The following is a 23866-nucleotide window of genomic DNA, read 5'->3' on the forward strand; positions in this document are numbered from 1 at the left end:
TGCAAAGTTCTGTTAGTTTTCCTCTGTAGCTTTTGGAAAGTTTAACTCAAAACAACCCCAACAATTTGAATACATTAGCAAGAAGAGGATGTTTATCTCTGTTTTGAGTGTGATAATTTTGCTAGTTCAAAACAGAAGATTCCCAGATGTTCCTCAGTGTATCCCTTTTATTAAAAGTTAGAAAATTCTTCAGAAATCCCTTTCTAAGTTCTCATCTTCATCAAGATTCATATTAATTTCAAAAGTCACAGTGTCAAAATATTCAGAAGGTACAACAAGGGAAGAGACAAAACCCTGTAACTTTGATAAAGAGATAGTGGAGCTGGACTCATTCAATATCTTGCATGAAAAAAGGAAGTACATTTGTTAACATTAAGGGTTTTTTTTTCACTCTCCAAGGCTCTGATTTTCATTTTAAAAATGGACTTAATGGATCTTTTAAAAATCTGAACGTATTTGTTATAAAGTATCTTAGTAAGCCATTTATTTGTCAGGGTTTGAGAGATATTGACTCTTTCGTACCCCACCCATTTAGGGTGGAGTTTTTGAGAATCAGCATTGTAGTCATATTTAAGTCACATTTATTGCAGTTAATAACTTTGAGGTAGGAAGGAGATTACCTAATTTAAGCTATTACTGTATTGTAAGATGAAAACAACAGTTAGAAACGTTGATAGAAAATCAACTGACTTCTTTACACTAGTCATCACAGCCTACCAAATGATGCTGCTCACACTTTCCCTTTCTGATATTACTGCGACTTCTGAATAACACCGAAACTGTCCAGCTGGAAGACAAGCTTTGGAAAAGATTGTTTGTGAAACATGTAAGTAATTTACTAAATTTGGGTAACATGTTTACAGAACTTGCTGTCAAAATTTGAAGTTTAAAAGGCTGGCTAAAAAGAATTTTAAGTACAAACTAGATAAAATAGCAGAAGGCATTATTATTATTATGGTTCTCCTGTTCCAAGATTCCAGACAGACAAACATCTTCCTTGTTTTCTCTTTTAAGGTTTCCCATTTTTGTTTTGCTAATCTTAGGAAATCAGGACTTCTTCTAAGCCTTCTGACATCTTTCACTTGACTATGAAAAGTTCCATTTTGGCCATGTACAAATCTCAATGCAGAGGAAGAAGTTACTATTAGCATAAAGGCTACATCTTTACTTCACCCTTCCTTAATCCTGGATCTAATTTATTTCTCTTTCGGTAAATGCTGTGTAAGTATGGTATACAAGAATTTATTAATGTTTTCCTTTTCAGTAAGTAGTCTTGAAATTGCTAAACAAATTTCCATAATGTGGTATCCACTAAGATTTCATTCCTCTTCCATCCTTCCTCATCTTTACTTCCAAATATTAGCTACAGAGAAATAATTTAAATATTTTTCTACAACTTTATATACATATTGCAATACCTAAGAGTATACCTACCATATTAAATCATCCTGACAATAAAGCTTAGTATAGTACTTTGGAAACCTAGGAATTCCTTTGGAATGATTATCTCCATGGCAGTATGTAATGCAATTTGAGCTGCAGTTTACAAAAGCCAATGTCTTTTATAAAATGTTGCAGGTCTTAAAAGGTGCTAACAGATTCTTTGAACTTTTAATATAACCTACAGTTACTATTCAGAATTGATTTATATCTCATGCTTTTTAAAACTATTTGTTTTCTGAACTTTGCTGATTTCATGACATTGAAACAAGCATTATTCTTGCTAAAATATGGGAAGCGGGGCTAAACAATAATGTTTTCAGAGTTGTGACATATACATATTTCATCAACTCTAGACCTCAGTTCATTCAGGGTTACCCAAGAAAAAAAAATCTGTGAGATGTATAGGTAGTCCTCATCTTATGTCTGCAATTGAGCCCAATATTTCTGTTGCTTAGTGAGACATGTAAGTCAGTTTTGTGACATTTTGTGACATTTTAGGACTTTTCTTGCGAGTATTGTTATGTGAATCACTGCAGCTGTTAAGTCAGTAACACATGGTTGTTAAGTGAATCTGGCTTCCCCATTGACTTCGCTTGTCAGAAGTTTCCAAAAGCATGATCACATGACCCCAGGACACTGCAACCGTCATAAATAGAAGTCAGTTGCCAAGTATCTCAATTTTGATCATGTGACCATAAGGATGCCCCATCAGTTGTAAGTGTGAAAAATGATCATGTCACTTTTTCCAGTGCCGTTTTAAATTTGAACGGGCACAAAACAAACTTTTGTAAGTCGAGGACTAGCTGTATTTATTTTCCCCTCCTTTTTTAGGATATCTTCTAAAATCAGCCTCTTAGTGTTGGATATCCACCAGACTTGTTGGGGTTATAACTCCCAAACTTGAAAAGAAGCTGAATTAAGTCAATTTTTGGCTTTGCATGAGACCCATATCATAATCACATCACATGGATTCATTCTAGGCTAAAGAATGTTTGGGTAGTTTGTGGGGTAAGCTTCGTTTAAGTCAAGTTTGATGCCTGATATTGCTGTGGAAGCACTTTTGTGTAACTTTCATGGAGGTAATAGGGAAATAGTTAGCTGTTGCTTTCTTCTAGAATCTAGAATTTGTTTCACCAGTCTGGTCTAGTTTATAAGGTTGATGTTCTATTGCAGTTTCTCATTGCATCAAATCAAGTCTAGACCTACTTGGTTTCTGAATCCAAACAAGATAGGTGAGGACTTTAACTTATTAAGACTGTGGTTAAGTTCAGCAATTACAGGTAGTCCTTAACTTAAAATCACAGTTGGGAACAGAATTTCTGTCACTAAGGGATGCAGTGATTAAGTAGTCACACCTGATTTTATGACCTTTTTTGCCATGTTCATTAAATGAATCACATAATCCCTAAGCAAATACAGTTTCCACTATTGATTTTGCTTCCTGGAACCCCCCTGGGAAGATCTAAATGGCAATCACATGACCCTATGATACTTCAACCATCAAATACATGCCAGTTGCCTGAATTTTGATCGCATGACCACAAGGATGCTGTGATGGTTATAAATGCAAGGACTGTCATAAGTCATTTTTTTGACTGTCATAGCTTTGAATAATCATTAAATGAATGGTCATAAATTGAGGAGTTGTTAAATCAGTTAAATAAGCTTACTAGCATAGGCTTAATGCAAAGCCTGTATATTCTTATATTTCATATATATTTCTCTTATTTAAGAGAGGCCCACAAATTTCCTGGTGCATATGTGCATCTAGTTTTATTTATTTATTAAATTTATATTTCACCCATCTCACCATCAAGCAATTATGGATGATTTACCTATGCATTATATATGTTTGCACTGAGACTTTATTTTTGAGTTAATTTATTTAAATATTATATACAAAGTACAAGTAGTTCTCATTTAGTGTTATCTTTTTTAGCAACCATTTGCAGGGACATGAAAGTAACTTTTCAGTCAATCCTTACATTTACATCCTTAACTGATCTGTAAAGGAAAGGGAATCTGAAGTAAGATAGTCAGCACAGTTGCAGTTTCTCTTAGCAACCACTTCATTTCACAACCAAATTGCTGGTCCCAACTGTGGTCACTAAACAAGGAATACCTATAATCAAATCCCAGTTCACGAATAGGGTATACCTTACTAGCCTTAGAGATGGAAATTTTCATGCTTGGATTGAAAATAAGGCTGAAATTCTTTTGTATTAAGCTCTTTTTATAAAGCATAAAGCAAGCACTTCCAAGTATGCATCTTTTAAGAAGATGTTTTATTTTTATTGTCTTGGCATGTAAGCATTTCCATATACACAGCTGCTGGAAGAATTCATATTGTAAATTATCTGTTTCAAACTGTCAAGAGGGGCCATGATCTATTTCTTAATAGAGATATCAGAGCCAACTCTGTCAGCTGAGTAGAAAAAGGGCAGTGATCAAACAGGCTGTCTTAAAATTAACAATTGCATTTTACATGCCAACACAAAGTCAAGATGATGGGCACAATGGTGTAATCAAAACTTTGGCTCTTTTATGTGCAGCTGAAAAGAAATAGTGGAAAAGTGTAGTAATCTTACTATCTCGAAATACTTACTTTGAAAAGAATACTATACAACCCAGTCAGGTAGTAACATAAGGCAATTAGCTGATTTTGAACAATTAAGCAGAGTCGGCCCTGCTTAGTAAAGTTGCACAAGTCCTTCAGACAGAGCATAGAGCACATGTAAACCATCTCTCTTCACTTCGTTAAACCATCCCAGATATCTCCAACTTGCACAATTGCTTCATCAGTTTGACCTCTTTTTGTGTGCATTTATACTCAGCCTTAATAATAATGATTATATAACACCACCAGTAAACTAAAATCACATATTATAACAGTGCACGGGTTCGCACTTTTTGCAGTGCTTAATTATGATTGTTAATTAAGCCAGAGGTGAGAACCTGTCATGGTTAAAGCGCTAAGCCAGAGACTGTGAGATCTAGTTCCATCTTATGGAAAAAGCCAGTTGGGCAATCATGGATCAGTCACCCCCTCTCAGCCTAAGGAAAAAGGCAATGGCAAGACGTTTCTGAAAATCTTGCCAAGAAAGTTGCAGGGACTAGTCCAGGCAGTATCCAGGGGTCAAGACTGACTTGAAGGCATGCATACACACTGACAAAAAAGCCATAGTTGGGTTCATTTATTAAGCAAAGCCATAAATCAGGTGAGGACCCACTAATAATAATAATAATAATAATAAATTTGGATTTATTAGCCGCTCCCTTTCCGGGCAGGACTCGGGGCGGCGTACACCAAGACATATATAAACATACATATATACAAAGACATACATGCACGGAGGAGGTAATAGATTAAAACATTAAGACAAATTAAAACCATTAACAAATAAAAATCCAATATACAATAAAAATTTAAAATTTAAAAAAAAGACAGTCAGGAGGAATATGAAAAGATTACGGTTGAGCCAGGCCGGATGATTGAAAGAGGTGGGTCTTCAACTGTACACGGAAGGAGCGGAGATCGGAAATAATCCTGATGTCACGGGGGAGGTCATTCCACAGGGCTGGGCCCATCACAGAGAAGGCTCTGCTCCTGGATGACGCCCCCCGACACTGTTTGGCGGACGGCACCCGGAGAAGTCCCTCTCTGTGTGAGCGAATTGGTCATAGGGATGTGTGGGGCAGGATGCGATCCTGCATGTAACTAGGTCCTATGCCATGAAGCGCTTTAAAGATCATAATCAAAACCTTGAAACGCACTCGGTAGACCACAGGAAGCCAGTGCAGCTCGCGCAGGAGAGGTGTTACAGGGGAGTATCTAGACCTCCCCATAATCACCCGCGCGGCCGCGTTCTGGACCAACTGTAGTCTCCGAGTGCATCTCAAGGGAAGCCCCATGTAGAGAGCATTGCAGTAGTCCAGGCGAGACGTCACTAGCGCATGGGTGACTGTGCGTAGGGCATCCCGGTCCAATAAGGGGCGCAATTGGCGCATCAGGCGGACCTGATGGAACGCCCCCCTAGCCACGGCTGTTACATGGTCATCCATGGACAGCCGGGCATCTAGGAGGACGCCCAAATTGCACGCCCCCAATGGCCAGAGATGGAAACACCTGGTTGAACCGGGGGGCCGGAAGCCACAGCCACTCCGTCTTGGAAGGGTTGAGTTTTAGTCGGTTGCCATCCATCCAGACCCGTACGGCCTCCAAACACCGGGACATCATTTCGACGGCCTCATTGGGGTGGTTCGGGGTGGAAATGCACTACTGGGCAATGGCCTATTTGCAACCAGGCAATGGAAGCAGTTGGTCAGCGCATATATGCAAACATGTGCACCCCGACTCAGGCAAGTGGCAAGATAGGTGGCAAATAAATTTAACAAATAAATAACTCTCTCACTCACATAGGGGCATAAAAATATTGAACCTATTTTGTTCTGTTCAATGGTCAGAGTTGTTGAGAAGTGGGTGGTATATAAATTTAATAAAAGGATTTTATGATTATTACTGCAAACAACAGCACTAGAGACTGGGATTAAAAATAGGATAAAGGATAGACCCATTAATTCAGGAAATGCAATCACATATTTAAACCAAATAAAAAAAGAAGGCAAACTTTGTCATTTTGACTAGAGGTAAATTTTTATAAAAGATAAAGGCTACCGTTTGCCAGGAAGGCATATCTTTCCTTTTTTCCAGAAGAACAAAAGTATGTTATAAAGCCAATTTCTGAAACCGCGGACGTCATAAATTTGTCTCTTATTTTGTGGGATGATATCACACCCAAAAAGTGGTAATAGGTCACTAACAGACAGAGTTTACTTTTGAAAACTATCATTTAAACTTTTTAATGAATGGAAAGCTTTTAATAGCAATTCACTTTTAAATACTTTACAAATTGTTATGGTGTTAAAATGGACTAAATTGTTTTTTTAAATCTTGGCAGATTAGAACCTAGCTGGCCTGAATGCATCTAAACATTTATACATGCAGATGTGCATATAAAGCTGTCACTAACCATACTAATATGACTTGCTGATCTCTACTTAATGAGGTCAGACAAGTACAGCCACTGTCACTGTGTTACATAGCTTAACATGACTTATAAATTAACTCATGATTTATTTAGCAAACTGGGAGTAGTCAGTTTAGCAGTACATAGGAATCCACTCAGTAGAGATTCATATACATTGTGCTAAATCAGAATGTATTTTGTTTGTGTCTTAACATTAAGATAAACCCAGCCAATGACGGTCCTTCCCCAGTACTGACTTACGTCTGTCCAACATTGAATCAGCAGGAAACTATCAGTCTGCTTTCCCCACTGTGATCCTGATATATGCCTCTATTTATAACACTGACAATCATCTGACTTCCCTTCAAGCAACAGATAACAAAGCCTAACCATTTTTGCCCTTTTTGAAGCCATCCTAAGACAGCGTCCGGATAAGGGTAAAACACTACTTGATCAATTCCACAAAAGAGAATATTAAATGGCCACCCAATAGAGAACATTATGAGGTAGGATTGAAATATCACCCATGGCTGTAAATTGCATTACTTCAAGTACAGTCCTGTGTGATCGTGGCTGGCTGCCACGCTGCGACCTCGTCTGCTTTGGGTGGGGACCTTTGCAAAGGTGAGCCGGAGCTAGACATTGGGACCCCCACAGGGGTGAGCCTGAGTTAGGCTATGGCTGAGCTCGGCTATGGGACCTCCGTGGAGGTGCGCCTAAGTTAGGCGGGTCTGATACTGCCAAGGAAGAACGGACTCCATGATGTGTTGCAGCGCATCAACCAGCTCAGCAAGATCAAAAGACCCCGGCTGGCCGATTGAGACGGTATTTATTGAAAACATACAAAGGGTTTCTATTTTACAGCGTGTTATTGCATGATTGGTTAAAGTACTTGTTACTGGGCAGGCTTTGTTCACTTGTTACGTATACTTGTTACCGGGCAAGCTTGTTCACATGTTACAAAAAGATGTTACAGAAAAATGTTGCATAGAAATGTTGCAAAGCGAAGAATGTTGCATAGAAATGTTGCAAAGCAAAACCTTGAGCAGGCTTTGTGCCGGCTCAACAAGAATGTGATGCAGCTAGCAACTTTAAACATGATCGCTACATCTCCTCTGTTTTTACTTTATTAAAGCTGAAAACATGGAGCTTTTACGTCCATGGAGGTGAGTGCTATTTCAGGTCGCGTGTTGCCCTCCGACCCCAGGCTTCCTGTGTCCGCACCTACCATTCTGTCAGCGTCATCTTCCGAATCGTTATCCGAGGAGAAATGTAGCAAGGGTTGCTTACTTTCATCTGTTGGTACCAATATATATGCATTATTCTCAAGCATCATATTAATTTGTGCAGTAGTTTTTGCTTCAGCAATGGCATTCAAACTACGCTTTATCATGAATACAAAAATAGGCAATAAGCAGGGTAATAGTATACATCCCATAGCAATCATTGCAACAAATATAAAAACAGCTTTTAAACCTGGGAATTTGGGTAAAATACCATCGAACATACCTCCAAAATCAAATCCACTCCATGTTTGCACATTTGGAACCAACAGGTCTGGAGAAGCAAACATTTCCCACAAGATTTGTTGTAAGAGTCCAGTCCCCATCTTTCCCTTGTGTATGACAAATTACCTAGCTTGTCCATTTCCATTATTTTAGAATAATTCAGTTCTTGGGCTTCCCAGGGCCATTTTCCCCCCATGTTGGTTCCCCCACATACAAAACAATTAGTAACATTCAATGTGTTAGCAATGTCCTCTGCTAGTTGGACGAAAGTGTTAGTAACATGTTGTGGTATTTCAGGAATATTCAATTTCTCAATTTCCTGATAAAATGACCCAAAAAAAGTCCTTTAGTTGTTCGCAATTGCTTAGTTTGCTTGGTTACTGTCCAGCGTAATGTAATATAATGTTCTGAATCTTCAGGAAGCCATGTGTTGTTAAAAAACCATCGCCAAAAAGTACCTTTTTTCTTGATAGGAGATCGTTGTCGACAGGACATGGTGGGAGCATATGGCACTCCTTGTACGAAGGTGTAGCGTACCTGGTGTGTTCGTATGAGAGAATTGTATTTTGGAAAGTCAGGTGCGTTTCGGCGAATCCTTGCTCCTGGGAGAGGCTCGCTTACTCCTGGTGCATAGTCTGGAATTTCTTTGGCTTTCCACAAACAAGTATTCACATCGCATGGCTCTGGAAAACAGCATGAAAAGTGGCGAAGCAAAGTTCTTGAAGAGGGGTGAGGAGAGGTGCGGACAAGAGTCATCCAAGAAAGAAAAATTGAGGACAATGGAGGATAAACCACAGAGGGTGTTGAATAGAGATAAACAGTTTGGTTAAAATAGGTGTTATTGGACAAAAATCCGATGCACGAGTAGGAGCCAATAGTTTGAGGAGTTACTTGTAAGGAAAGACGAACTTGACAAGAGTCATGATATAAGTATTGAATTAATATCAAAGGTTTTAAAGAAGGGAAAAGAAATTGGCCCTGATGCTGCAAGGCATAAGGGCAAGCAGTGAAACGAGTGTCTTTGAACACAAAAGTCACATGAGTGTCAAGAGGTGCAAAAATCACCTGAGGGTGAGCAACAAATCGAGCAGAGGCATATGATAACAATGAGAGAAAGAGTTTAAAGAAAAAGGAGTGATATGTCAGGGGGAGAAGAAAAGGCAGGGTCATCTTGATCTTCTTCTGGTATGCGGTGATACGGACGAACACAACGAGCAGGAACCCAGAGAGTCTTGTCATCAATTTGTACCGCTGCGTAGTCTTTTCCCCAAGTGATCAATTGTGCCGGACCTTTCCACTGTGGATCCGGCAATTGCCTGTAGTAAACAAGAGGTCGGGAGGCAGGGAGAGGAGGTTTAGAAAAGTGACGAGAGGCTGCAGAGGAGGCAGGTGTGCCAGTGAGGTTAAGAAAGTTGATAGTATAAAGACAAGTATTTAGAATGTTTTGCAACATCGGGAGATTGGGGGGGTGTAACCCTTTTGACCCCATATGCCGATCAAGAGCTAATTTCAAGGTTTTATTTGCTCGTTCTACTATTGCTTGTCCTTTTGAATTAAAAGGAATTCCAAATTTGTGAATAATGGACCACCTATAACAAAATTCAGCAAAAGTAGAGGAGGTATAGGCTGGACCATTATCAGTTTTTAAAATTTTTGGACACCCCAATGTTGCGAAGGATCGAATACAGTGATTAATTGTTTGTTTGGTATTTTCACCCCTTTGCGGGGTTACCATAATAAAACCCGAAAAAGTGTCCACAGAAACGTGAAGGTATTTCCATGGGGCAAAGGGAGAATACTGAGTGACATCCATTTGCCAAGTTTCACAAGCCTCAGTACCCCTTGGATTTACTCCTTGCGGGATACTATTAGCTTGGAGACTACACGTGGGGCATTGTTGAATAATGGCAGTTGCTTCTGCCATTGATATGCCAAATTGCTTCATCAACGCTTTTTTGTTTTGATGAAAAAAAGTGTGACTTTCACCTGCTGTTAATGGGGCAGGCTGAGGTGAAACAATAGTTAGAGGCATCATTTTGCAGGCCTCGTCTGCCATGTGATTTCCTTCAGATAGGAACCCAGGCAGATGCTGATGACTACGAATGTGTGCTACAAACAAAGGTTTAGTCCTTGCGTGTAGTACTGTTTGCAATTGTGTAAACAACATCAAAAGGGAAGGTGTTAACGAGGGTGAGATATAGGCATCAAAAATGTGCAAAGTTAATTGAGCAACATACAGACTGTCTGTGATGATATTTAGAGGTTCGGAAGAAAATAATTCCAAAGCCAAAATGAAAGCTGCCAGCTCAGCCTGTTGTGCAGATGTTTGTGTATCAGTCAATTTCTTATGCCATATCTGTTGTGTATTCCAAGTACATGCACCATGATTTTTGGACCCATCTGTGAATACGGTTAACGCATCTTTAATGGGTTGTGATGTTATTGGTGTATAAAATTGTATCGGAATGGTCTTAATAACTTGTAGCCTTGGGTCAGCTGGCAAATGACATGAAATTTGACCAGGCCATTCCGTGAGTGCATCTTGGAGAAGAGTAGAATTTTGAAAAAGAGGTTCCCATTGAGATAACTTGAAAGGGAGGTAAAGCGTAACAAAATCCATTCCCATTAAGGCACGGGTTCTTCTTCGTGCCTTTTCAATGAGCAAAGCCATTTGGGCTGCTTTGGGTGTGAGTGAATTGCGAGGTGTGTGTGCTAGATGTAACCATTCTAAAATATAAAGTTTAGGTTTTGGGATCAGCACTACTTGTATGATGATCCCTGTCAAAAGTTGAGGAGTTGCAAGAAGAGCTAATGAAAGGGGAGTGTGTGGGAGTGCTCTATCCACCCATATAGTTTGCAATATATGGTTGATCTTTTCCAAAGAATCAAGTTGCTGCTGATTCAAATGTATGGTATCAGAAGGATGTTTAAGGCCTACCAAGCCTTGAAACAAGGGGGAAAGGTCATTTGTAGAAAGGGATAAATAGGGTCTAGCCCAATTAAGAGTTCCCAAATACTGTTGTAATTGCAAAAGTGAAGGTTTGGGTGGCAACTTAATGTGAGGTACATTAGGTGAAGCGTGAGATGCAAGCATTTTATGTCCAAGGTATTGAAAGGAGGGGGAAAACCTGTCCTGAATAAATGTCCATGGAAATATTTCCATGGGGCAAAAAAAAAGGTATTGAATCATCCATATGCCAGAGTTCACAAGTCCTCACATCATGTTCCGTCTTCAAAAACATATCTCTGAAAAAACATATCTCTAACTTTCTTTCACTTACTGAAATCCTTTCTTGCAATGACCAGTTGCTGTACAAAATGCACAATGATTTGGTCCCAAAATGACCTCATCAACTGCCAAGCTTCAACTGTCCTAAGCGACTTGCTTTTTTCCTCTCTTTTGTTTCTGCAACATCTCCAGTACCTTCCACTCAACAAAGCACATATTGTTCTTTTTCCCACGTCCATCCTGACTTCCAATTTAAGTCAGATGCCTTTTACAACATTCTCTTCCCATCTATATACAAACTAACCTTTTTCTGGCTCCAATATCTGATCGTCCCTCTAAATGTCCGTGTGAAACTGATCTGGATTCTAGCAAAAATGTTACTCATTCTTTCTAACTGCATTTTGTATTTTTTAGGTCATCTCTGTTAAAATTCTAAAGGGGACAGCGATCAGCGCTGCCGACAAACAAACAGACAAACAAACAACCAACAGACCAACAAACAATTAAACAAACAGACGTGACATCTGTTAAGCATACAAAGTGCGCGCAAACATAAAAACATAAAAGAGAAAAAACACAGCTTCAAAAATAAAACAAACAATTAAGATAGTTTGAGTATACTCTGAAATAGAAGGCAACGTTGCATTGAAACTACAAATGCAGGCATCAAATATCACCCTTAACCCCGCCTTTCTGAGGCTGGCAGGGAGAGGAGAGAAAAAAAATGGTGAAAAGAACACAGCCCCCCTCCTCCTGCCTTCTCACCAGAGGCAAAGAGGGGGGTGAGAGGAAAGGAAAAAATGTTTCGTTAAAATGACAGGCTCCCTTTTCCTGGGAATACAGGGAGAAAATATTTATCATTCATTCAAAAACACCTCTTTTAGCACCACACACGCTCTGCTTTTTCAGCCAACGTACCTTACATTTCAAGCATCCAATACTGACTACATACACACCCATTCACACCTGTAGTTACATTTCTTTTACAATAAATCAGTCATTAAATTCATTTCAATGAACTAGCTTACCCCCAAAGCAGTGAAAACCCAGGCAGTAGTCTCAATCACAAAAGTGAAATAGGGCCCTTAACGACTACTGCATGTGTCGGACCGCTCCAAGGCGAAAGCACATCCATTTTGCTGGCCAGCAATTAATTAATTAAATCACATTAATTTTACACACTATCATTATAGATGCAAAGAACGGTAAGTCAAAGGAAATTGAATGCACAGCGGGGGAGGATTGCAAAAACAAAAGTCAGGAAAGGGGAAGCGAGAGTTGTATCTTTTTTCCAAGGCAATTTACAATCCATAGACACATAAATCATTTTGTACTAGGGTTTTGATCCCTGATGAAAGAGAGGGCGAGATGTTACAGACATGCCCCTCCTTGGATTTTTACACTCCCTTTTAAAATAACACTTTCCTTGAGGTTTGCTGCCTTGTAATAAAGCAGCTACTAACAAATTAGTTTTATAAGAAGATATTCTTATGTCCTGACACATTTTAATCATATCTACCAAATATATTTTAAAAGGTAAATCAAATTCTTTTTTGATATCACGGGCAGGACTTTCCCATTATTTTTAAATCAGCCAATTGTTTTTGTTTATTGGTGAGTTTGCCATGATTAAGACAGAAGGCCAATTAATTCCTTGTTTTTCAAATGGGGAAGTGTTTTTCCGCCATTAGAAGAGATTTTAAGGCAGGAGGCGGTTAACTCTCTCATTACCTTTAGGTGCAAGACCAGATACTGAGAGAGTTTTCCACCTATACTCACGATTATCCAACCGTGTTTCAGGCAGGACGAAGTGCACATGCTTGTAGATTCTTTTAAAACACGCAGTTCAATGTTGGTATGGACAGGGGGGCCGGGAGCGCCCGGCACAAAGGTAAGAGGATAGGCGGCAGGGAGATCGGAGGAGTCAAGGGAAAAGGAATTGGAACGGAGAAGGGAGGAAACGTGACCGCCCTGGGAGGGAGAGGGGAGGCGAGGGGCAGAAGAAGGAGAAGGGGGAGGAGGGGGGTAATCGGGAGCCGTAGGTGGGGGATAGGGAGGGGGAGAATCAACAGTTACAGGGGCATACAAAGAGTGTTTTCTAGAGGAGGAAACAGAAGGGGGGGTGTGGGAGAAGGAAATGAATCCTTGGGATAGACAGTATTGAGGGCTGCCATAACGGCGCGCCAAGAAGACATAACAGCAAAGGGAGCACGAGGAGGAGAGTGAAAGTAAGAGCCGAGGCGTTCCCATGTGGAACGTTTGAGAGTTCCAGTGTCGGGATAACCCGGGCAGTGTTGATAGACATAAAAAAGGAGGTGATCAATATCAGATTTAGAAAGAGGATAGACAGTAGTGCCATTAATTTTTTGCAAATTATTGGCCTTCTTGATTAAAAGTGAAAGTTCATCCCTATGCCCAGAATGAGACTTTGAATGTGAGGAGCCCATAACTTACAATGCGCTTGCCTGCCAGGTGCGTAAGATGGGAATCAAGGCGCCGAACACGTAGACACGGGACTCGGCGTGGGACGTCCGAAAGGCAATTCGGCACGTCGGGGTCACCAGTTGTGATCGTGGCTGGCTGCCACGCTGCGACCTCGTCTGCTTTGGGTGGGGACCTTTGCAAAGGTGAGCCGGAGCTAGACATTGGGACCCCCACAGGGGTGAGCCTGAGTTAGGCTATGGCTGAGCTCGGCTATGGGACCTCCGTGGAGGTGCACCTAAGTTAGGCGGGTCTGATACTGCCAAGGAAGAACGGACTCCATGATGTGTTGCAACGCATCAACCAGCTCAGCAAGATCAAAAGACCCCGGCTGGCCGATTGAGACGGTATTTATTGAAAACATACAAAGGGTTTCTATTTTACAGCGTGTTATTGCATGATTGGTTAAAGTACTTGTTACTGGGCAGGCTTTGTTCACTTGTTACGTATACTTGTTACCGGGCAAGCTTGTTCACATGTTACAAAAAGATGTTACAGAAAAATGTTGCATAGAAATGTTGCAAAGCGAAGAATGTTGCATAGAAATGTTGCAAAGCAAAACCTTGAGCAGGCTTTGTGCCGGCTCAACAAGAATGTAATGCAGCTAGCAACTTTAAACATGATCGCTACAGTCCTGAACTGCAAAACTATAAGAAGTAATGTGAGTAGTGTTTTTATTAATAAGCCCTTTTAATTATGACACATATTTCTTTTTAAATAATTTATCTTTTTAAAAAAAAATCATGAGATTTTTGTTTTCAGTCAAAATGTTAAAGAATTGCTCCTGGGACTACTCACTCTTCTCTTGAAGATTTTGTGAATCATTCTCCCTTTTTTTTTGCAGTAAAAAGTTCAGATGGGTGGTATGGTGAGAAAATGACTTTTAGTTACTGCCAGAAGACTGACTTCTCCCTCCCCCCCCTCATTTCTTCTTCATGAGCCTTAAATCCACATAGAAGTAAATAAGCAGTTTCAATCAGGACTGAAATATACCTGACCAGAGAGAAGTAAATACATTTCCTTCATGCTCTGTCTTGCATTTTCTTCTCATTTATCATTTATAGGTTGTCATTTTCTTTTAAATATTTCGTATCAGTCCTTGGAGAGGTAGTCCAGACGAAAAACACCAGCCATGAAAACTAAAACTCTCTTATATTGTAAGGTAACAGAATCTTGCAAGTCCAAAAACACAATCTCTCTTGTCTTTATAGTCCCCAAAACTATCTCTTCAAGATACAGCCCATTTTTTTCTGGTGATATCATGGTGGCAGTGATTAGAATGCAGCATTGCAAACTAACTCTGCTCACAGCCAGGAGTTCGATCCTGACTGGTTCAAAGTTGACTGAGCCTTCCATCCTTCCGAAGTCAGTAAAATGAGGACCCAGATTGTTGGGGGCATTTGTAAACCATTCAGAGAGTGCTCTAAAGCACCACGGAGCGGTATATAAGTCAAAGTGCTATTGCTATTTCTGCAGGCTAAATTGCCTCTTATCTGACCTTTGCCTAGGCTGCTGCTGCTACTACTGCTGATGATCTTCTTGTTTCTCAAGGATATTTTCAGGATGATTATACTTCCTTACGTGTTTGTCCCACAACTTTGAATATTCCTAACTACAGCAAGATTTTCTCTGGGAAGAAAAATTAATAAATGACTGGCCTACGGGACCAGATTTTTTGAATGCCCACTTTATTATATCTGTACATCTTTGCATGCCATTATACACAAACCCATCTTCGTTGTCATATAAAAGATCTTCCTCTGATGAGCTATCCAACCAAAAACTCTCACAGAAGATGAAAATGCAACTTGTTGAAATCTGACTAAGCTATTGAATTAACTAATGCAATAAAACAATGATACATCTATTTCACTCAGATAAATCTCCATTGGCATATTTTTCTGGGGTTATAAAACATAAGGCAATTAGCTGATTTCGAACAATTAAGCAGAGTCGGCCCTGCTTAGTAAAGTTGCACAAGTCCTTCAGACAGAGCATAGAGCACATGTAAATCATCTCTCTTCACTTCGTTAAACCATCCCAGATATCTCCAACTTGCCCAATTGCTTCATCAGTTTGACCTCTTTTTGTGTGCATTTATACTCAGCCTTAATAATAATGATTATATAACACCACCAGTAAACTAAAATCACATATTATAACAGTGCACGGGTTCGCACTTTTTGCAGTGCTTAATTATGATTGTTAATTAAGCCAGAGGTGAGAACCTGTCATGGTTAAAGCGCTAAGCCAGAGACTGTGAGATCTAGTTCCATCTTATGGAAAAAGCCAGTTGGGCAATCATGGATCAGTCACCCCCTCTCAGCTTAAGGAAAAAGGCAATGGCAAGACGTTTCTGAAAATCTTGCCAAGAAAGTTGCAGGGACGTCCAGGCAGTATCCAGGAGTCAAGACTGACTTGAAGGCATGCATACACACTGACAAAAAAGCCATAGTTGGGTTCATTTATTAAGCAAAGCCATAAATCAGGTGAGGGCCCACTACTGGGCAATGGCCTATTTGCAACCAGGCAATGGAAGCAGTTGGTCAGCGCATATATGCAAACATGTGCACCCCGACTCAGGCAAGTGGCAAGATAGGTGGCAAATAAATTTAACAAATAAATAACTCTCTCACTCACATAGGGGCATAAAAATATTGAACCTATTTTGTTCTGTTCAATGGTCAGAGTTGTTGAGAAGTGGGTGGTATATAAATTTAATAAAAGGATTTTATGATTATTACTGCAAACAACAGCACTAGAGACTGGGATTAAAAATAGGATAAAGGATAGACCCATTAATTCAGGAAATGCAATCACATATTTAAACCAAATAAAAAAAGAAGGCAAACTTTGTCATTTTGACTAGAGGTAAATTTTTATAAAAGATAAAGGCTACCGTTTGCCAGGAAGGCATATCTTTCCTTTTTCCAGAAGAACAAAAGTATGTTATAAAGCCAATTTCTGAAACCGCGGACGTCATAAATTTGTCTCTTATTTTGTGGGATGATATCACACCCAAAAAGTGGTAATAGGTCACTAACAGACAGAGTTTACTTTTGAAAACTATCATTTAAACTTTTTAATGAATGGAAAGCTTTTAATAGCAATTCACTTTTAAATACTTTACAAATTGTTATGGTGTTAAAATGGACTAAATTGTTTTTTTAAATCTTGGCAGATTAGAACCTAGCTGGCCTGAATGCATCTAAACATTTATACATGCAGATGTGCATATAAAGCTCTCACTAACCATACTAATATGACATGCTGATCTCTACTTAATGAGGTCAGACAAGTACAGCCACTGTCACTGTGTTACATAGCTTAACATGACTTATAAATTAACTCATGATTTATTTAGCAAACTGGGAGTAGTCAGTTTAGCAGTACATAGGAATCCACTCAGTAGAGATTCATATACATTGTGCTAAATCAGAATGTATTTTGTTTGTGTCTTAACATTAAGATAAACCCAGCCAATGATGGTCCTTCCCCAGTACTGACTTACGTCTGTCCAACATTGAATCAGCAGGAAACTATCAGTCTGCTTTCCCCACTGTGATCCTGATATATGCCTCTATTTATAACACTGACAATCATCTGACTTCCCTTCAAGCAACAGATAACAAAGCCTAACCATTTTTGCCCTTTGTGAAGCCATCCTAAGACAGCTCCGGATAAGAGTAAAACACTACTTGATCAATTCCACAAAAGAGAATATTAAATGGCCACCCAATAGAGAACATTATGAGGTAGGATTGAAATATCACCCATGGCTGTAAATTGCATTACTTCAAGTACAGTCCTGAACTGCAAAACTATAAGAAGTAATGTGAGTAGTGTTTTTATTAATAAGCCCTTTTAATTATGACACATATTTCTTTTTAAATAATTTATCTTTTTTTTAAAAAAAATCATGAGATCTTTGTTTTCAGTCAAAATGTTAAAGAATTGCTCCTGGGATTACTCACTCTTCTCTTGAAGATTTTGTGAATCATTCTCCCTTTTTTTTGCAGTAAAAAGTTCAGATGGGTGGTATGGTGAGAAAATGACATTTAGTTACTGCCAGAAGACTGACTTCTCCCCCTCCCCCACCCCATTTCTTCTTCATGAGCCTTAAATCCACATAGAAGTAAATAAGCAGTTTCAATCAGGACTGAAATATACCTGACCAGAGAGAAGTAAATACATTTCCTTCATGCTCTGTCTTGCATTTTCTTCTCATTTATCATTTATAGGTTGTCATTTTCTTTTAAATATTTCGTATCAGTCCTTGGAGAGGTAGTCCAGACGAAAAACACCAGCCATGAGAACTAAAACTCTCTTATATTGTAAGGTAACAGAATCTTGCAAGTCCAAAAACACAATCTCTCTTGTCTTTATAGTCCCCAAACTAGGGAGGATCTCTTCAAGATACAGCCCATTTTTTTCTGGTGATATCATGGTGGCACAGTGATTAGAATGCAGCATTGCAAACTAACTCTGCTCACAGCCAGGAGTTCGATCCTGACTGGTTCAAAGTTGACTGGGCCTTCCATCCTTCCGAAGTCGGTAAAATGAAGACCCAGATTGTTGGGGGCATTTGTAAACCATTCAGAGAGTGCTCTAAAGCACCACGGAGCGGTATATGTCAAAGTGCTATTGCTATTTCTGCAGGCTAAATTGCCTCTTATCTGACCTTTGCCTAGGCTGCTGCTGCTGCTACTGATGATGATCTTCTTGTCTCTGAAGGATATTTTCAGGATGATTATACTTCCTTACTTGTTTGTCCCACAACCTTTGAACATTCCTAACTACAGCAAGATTTTCTCTGGGAAGAAAAATTAATAAATGACTGGCCTATGGGACCAGATTTTTTGAATGCCTACTTTATTATATCTGTACATCTTTGCATGCCATTATACACAAACCCATCTTCATTGTCATATAAAAGATCTTCCTTTGATGAGCTATCCAACCAAAAACTCTCACAGATAAAAACGCAACTTGTTGAAATCTGACTAAGCTATTGAATTAACTAATGCAATAAAACAATGATACATCTATTTCACGCAGATAAATCTCCATTAGCATATTTTTCTGGGGTTATAACTAGATATAAAAAATGAAAAATTGATGCAATATATTGAAGAAGTGACATTAATGATTCCTTTTTATTACGGTTGGTCAACTGGATGAACTGGTATGACTTTTATTGACTAAGTCATAGATAAAGCTATTGTACTTAGAAAACATATGCCACAAAACAGAGCTTCTGTGATCACACCTGTTTTCATTATCAAAAGATACTAGCTAGTCCTCGTGTAACAACTACTTGTTTAGCAACCATTCAAACATGCAACAGGGCTGACCAAATGGTATTTACGATCAGTCACATGATCACAATCTGGGCATTTGATGATGATGATGCTGTTGTAGCTTTTGGCAAGCAGTCAGTGGAAAAGTTAGCAGATTGAAAATGGTGACATGATATCTTTGCTTAACAATCTATAAGGTCCTTCCTTAGCAACAGCAACCAGGAGTTGCTGATGCTATGCAGCAGAGTCATGTGATGTCACACTTTACAACCACATTACTTAGTGATGGCAATTCCAATTGGCATTATTTATTAAGGTCTATCTATACAGGTAGTCCTCGACCTACCATTCACTTAGTGACTGTTTGAAGTTAACGGCACTGAAAAGTGACTTATAAGCATTTTTCCACACTTATGACCACTGTAACATCCCCATGGTCAGGTGATCAAATTCAGCCACTTGGCAACAGACTCACATTTATGACAGTTGCAGTGTCCTGGGATCACGTAATCACCTTTTGCAACTTTCCGACAAGCAAAGTCAATGGAGAAACCAGATTCACTTAACAACCATGTTACTAATTCAGCAACTGCAGTGATTTAGTTAACAACTATGGCAAGAAAGGTCCTAAAGTGGGACTCATATTTATGATGGTAGCAGTGTCCCGGGGTCATGTGATCATCTTTTGTAACCTTCTGACAAGCAAAATTGGTGGGGAAGCCAGATTCACTTCATAACTGCATTACTAATTTACCAACTGGAGTGATTTCCTTAACAACGGTGGCAAGAAAACTCACTTAACAAATTTCCCACTTAGCAACATAAAATGGGCTCAATCATGGTCGTAACTTGAGGACTACCTGTATTGAAAAATTGACTAGATTTTACAACGTATTAAACCAAAATGTGGTTAACTGAATTTTGGTTCATTACATTGCATGAGTAAAGACCCTATAGAATTAAATCCTGGTTTGTGGCCATAAACATAATCATTGGCTTACAATGGTACGTTTAGTGACCATTGAAAGCTACAACAGCACTGAAAGAAGTGACTTATGACTAGTTTTCACACTTATGATTGTTGCAGTATCCCCATGGCCATGTGATCAAAAATTGGGCACTTGGCAACTGGCATGTATTTATGACAGTTGCACTACTCTATGGTCATATGTTTATCATTTGTAACCTTCCCAGCTTCCTTCTGACAAGCAATGTCAATGGTGGAAGCCAGATTCATTGAATGAGATGATTCACTTAACATATGCAATGATTCACCTAACAACTGAGGCAAAAAACATCATAAAATGGGACAAAACTCACAACAACCGCCTTCTTCGACAAAGGAAATTTTGGGCTCAGTTGTGATTGTAAGTCAAAGATTACTTGTACATGATTCGTCTATCTTGGCAATTATTGACAAAGTTTTATACCACCTATAAAAGGTATTGTATGTGACGTTACATATTTCAAAATGTATCAGGAATGTAATTTCAAGTGTTCATAACTAACACTCCATTGTATTTGACTTTCATGCAACTTACATCAATATATCCTATGTATAATATTTTACATCAGATACTAATGGAAGAAAATTATTGCAAAAAGGCCAACATGTTTAAACTGAATAATTGTTCATAAGCATGTTTGCAAGTTTCAAAGAAAGCAACATATCACATTGTGTTTGGCAGTAGGCTTGTTTTTTTTAAAAAAGACACAAAATTCTCGGCAAAGGACCATATTTATTGGTCTACTGGACATTTTCATAAAATAAAAGAGTGAAAAAGCAAAGGTAAAAACTGGGTGCTTAGGAGAGGAGTATTGGGACTCCTATTAGATTTAGCAGATGTTATTATTGGGTTGGACTGATGGAGAAAAGCCATATATGCAATCTCTATCTTTTCAGATAGAGGAATTCAGTTGTACCACTGACTCCCAAAGCTGCAATAGATGTAACAGGCAAACAATTGTTGTTCAATACATTTGGAAACAGAAATTTCAGCAGTTAAAGTCAACTCTATTTCTATCTTTCAATCTATCTGCACACCACATGACAGAGAGAAAACAGAAGAGAGATTTACTAGGCAGTATTGATGCTAACGGGTTTTATGGAGATTTTGTCATCTGTCCTGGTTCATTAAAAAAAAGGTCAGTTAAGAAACATTAGGTAGGATTAACTAAGAGGGGTACAACCTGAAAAATACATTCACAACCAGATATAATAAAATAGTTTCTGGTATAGGATGCAAATGTGCTTCATTTTTTTTCAAAGACACACAAAACGTAATTGTAGCTCTGCTAACTAAACAAACAAAGAAACAAAAAAACCACAAAGCTATCACAAGGATAATATGCCAATTGAAGGATTAGATTAGCCCAATGGTTAAGGTGCCAGCCAGGCTAGGAAGTAGGAGACTGTGAGTTCAAGTCTTGTCTTAGCTTTGAAAGCCAATTCTGTGACATTGGGCCAGTCACTCTCTCTCAGCCCAACTTATTGCCATCTTGAGTTATTTGTATCAATAATAAAGGTCGGGTACAAATACAACAATAAATTTACAAAATACGTGCATGTTTTACATTTCTAGCAAAGCTTTACCAAGGATGATTACAAAACTAGATGGCAAGGAAAAATTATTTGAGGAAATCATACATTCACTTCATTCAACTGTGTGATGAGGTGTGACAGCGCCACCTAGTGAGAATGTCCAATTATCTTATTTCCCGAATAACTGAAAATATGCTATGGAAATGATTATGTAAACATACGAAACATATAGCTACCAGTACATATAAACATATAGCTACCAGTAAAAGGAGAGTACTTGTAGCTTAGAGATGAAATAAGGGGCCCCTGGTGCTCTCTGAGCTTTCTTTCTTTCTTGTAGACATCTCATTACCGAAACTAGGTAACATAATCACTGCTTACTAGCACTGATAATGTTACCTAGTTGGGGTAATGAAACATCTGAAAGAAAGAAAGCTCAGAGAGCAGCAGGAACCCCTCACATATATCTCTCTACATGTAGGGTTAGAAAAATGGGAGAGGGAACCCCAAACTTTTTGATGACTGCCTTTCCTCCCTAAGCCAAATTTGAAACGTTAGCCTCAATGGCATATAGCCATTTCAGCTTTGTACATATAATCCAGGAAATTCTTTGGCTATTTTCATAATGTATGGCAAGTTCCTGCCTGAAAAAAACCATCCCCATCTAATACCCTGTCCAAGATTGCTTGGTATTTAGTGTTATTTATATGTTTTACTTGTTTCTAGGGAAATTGGTAATGGAAAATGTACTACTTATGAATTATTTATTTTCAGATAAGGATGAGACATCCAATACTATAACCTTGAAATGGGGAGTACCCATAGGCAAAAAGGTAAATATATAGGGAGATCCTACTGGAGGGAAATCAGAAACAAACTGATATTCCTAAGAGTCATCATGGGTAAATGGATGGATTTGATTTTCTCATATTTTGAGAATGGGAACACTACTGCTTCATTCTTTTATTTCTAGAAAACTTTATTCTAATGTTTTAGATTAAGGTAATGTTTGCAATAGGTAGATCATGGGTATTGCTTTTAACATTTGTTTCTTTTTTCTTCTCCTTACAGTAACTTCCAAAGTGATTTTTCTTCTGCATTGTACTGGCTTCACTCAATTAGCCTTCTATGTTTCTCTTGTGGGAGCTTACAATTTCACTATATGTAACCATACTGCTATTAAAACAGTCTATCAAAATATGCTAGAGGTATGGCACTGGTGGGGCTAAGGGTAGAATGCATAGATACAGCTAATTAGAGTGTCTGCAATAGTTGAAATCAATGATAGATTCTCTAAGAGTAAATGCCTTAAGACTTAAAATTCAGGTGGCATTCTCAAATGGAAAGAGTTTCACCATCATCTATTACAATTCAGATTATGCTGGATTTTCTATCAAAAATGAAAATGTCTTTATTTTTAATGAATAAAACTAGTACAGTGAAGAGTCATACATTTTTATGTCTCGATACATTAATTTTTTAATAATTAAAACCAAACTTGCCCTAATAAGGAATAGTTTATTCTGACAGTCTGGTTTTTAAGCACTGCTGTTTGAAGCCTCATTGAAATTCAAAAGGGCTTATATTAAATAGAAGTTACAGAACATCAGATTTAGGATGACAGCATTTTAAAAAAATATTCATTTTACCTCTACAAGAACTTTTGCAAGTAAAGCATTGCTAGCAGTTCTTACTGACAACTTTCTTTAAAAAAATCTTAACCAAACAAATTTATTAATTTCTTCTTAATTTCTTTTAGGACATTATTGACATGAAGTTGAGCAAGGTTTGTTTTATTCCATTCTCTTTCATCTGTTTTTAACTGAATCATAATTATCTTGGGCATTGGGCTTCCGTTATAAATTAGTGTATGCATAACATACTTCAATCCATACATTAATCTGTATGAATTTTCCAAGAAAGAAGAAAATTAGATCTAGAAAACCCTTTTTAGATGTGCATATTGCAGGAACAAACTTACTAAATGATCAATACTTTCATTTCACTTTAAACTATTGTTCACAATAATTTATAATATAGCATACTATAAAATTCCTTATGGCTTAAATAGTCAGATCCCTGAATATTTTGGTGTATAATTATGTGCCTAATAGCTTTTTTCCTATCAATACTTAATTCTCTTGCTTAAAAGTGTATGTATATCACTCATTACTTTATTTTTCCTCTCTAGGGAGATAAAATTACTATTAAGAATTGTTGTACAACAAAGGTAAGATTTTATGTTACTTGAAAAAAACAATTTTAAAACACTTAAGGGACTAACTAGCCACAACACCAATCCATTGTTGCATGTTTTACTTGTTCTCTTTGCAGCC

At 38.4% G+C, this 23866-nt stretch overlaps 1 protein-coding gene and 1 long non-coding RNA gene across 3 annotated transcripts in view; one reads left to right on the plus strand and one right to left on the minus strand.

Moving 5' to 3' along the window:
- TMEM232 (transmembrane protein 232) overlaps positions 1 to 23866 on the minus strand; it is a 231039-nt gene that overhangs the window by 206507 nt on the left and 666 nt on the right. The gene's annotated exons all lie outside the window — the stretch shown is intronic.
- LOC309386056 lies at positions 604 to 23408 on the plus strand. Of its 2 annotated transcripts, XR_014174341.1 has the most exons (5): positions 604 to 826; positions 1044 to 1221; positions 22305 to 22363; positions 22602 to 22738; positions 23290 to 23408. It is a non-coding gene; the product is annotated as an uncharacterized lncRNA (long non-coding RNA). The 2 variants fall into 2 exon arrangements; XR_014174342.1 differs by lacking the exon at positions 22305 to 22363.

Source organism: Natrix helvetica (genome assembly GCF_964273705.1).
Source record: "Natrix helvetica genome assembly, chromosome: 2".
Taxonomy (NCBI): domain Eukaryota; kingdom Metazoa; phylum Chordata; class Lepidosauria; order Squamata; family Natricidae; genus Natrix; species Natrix helvetica.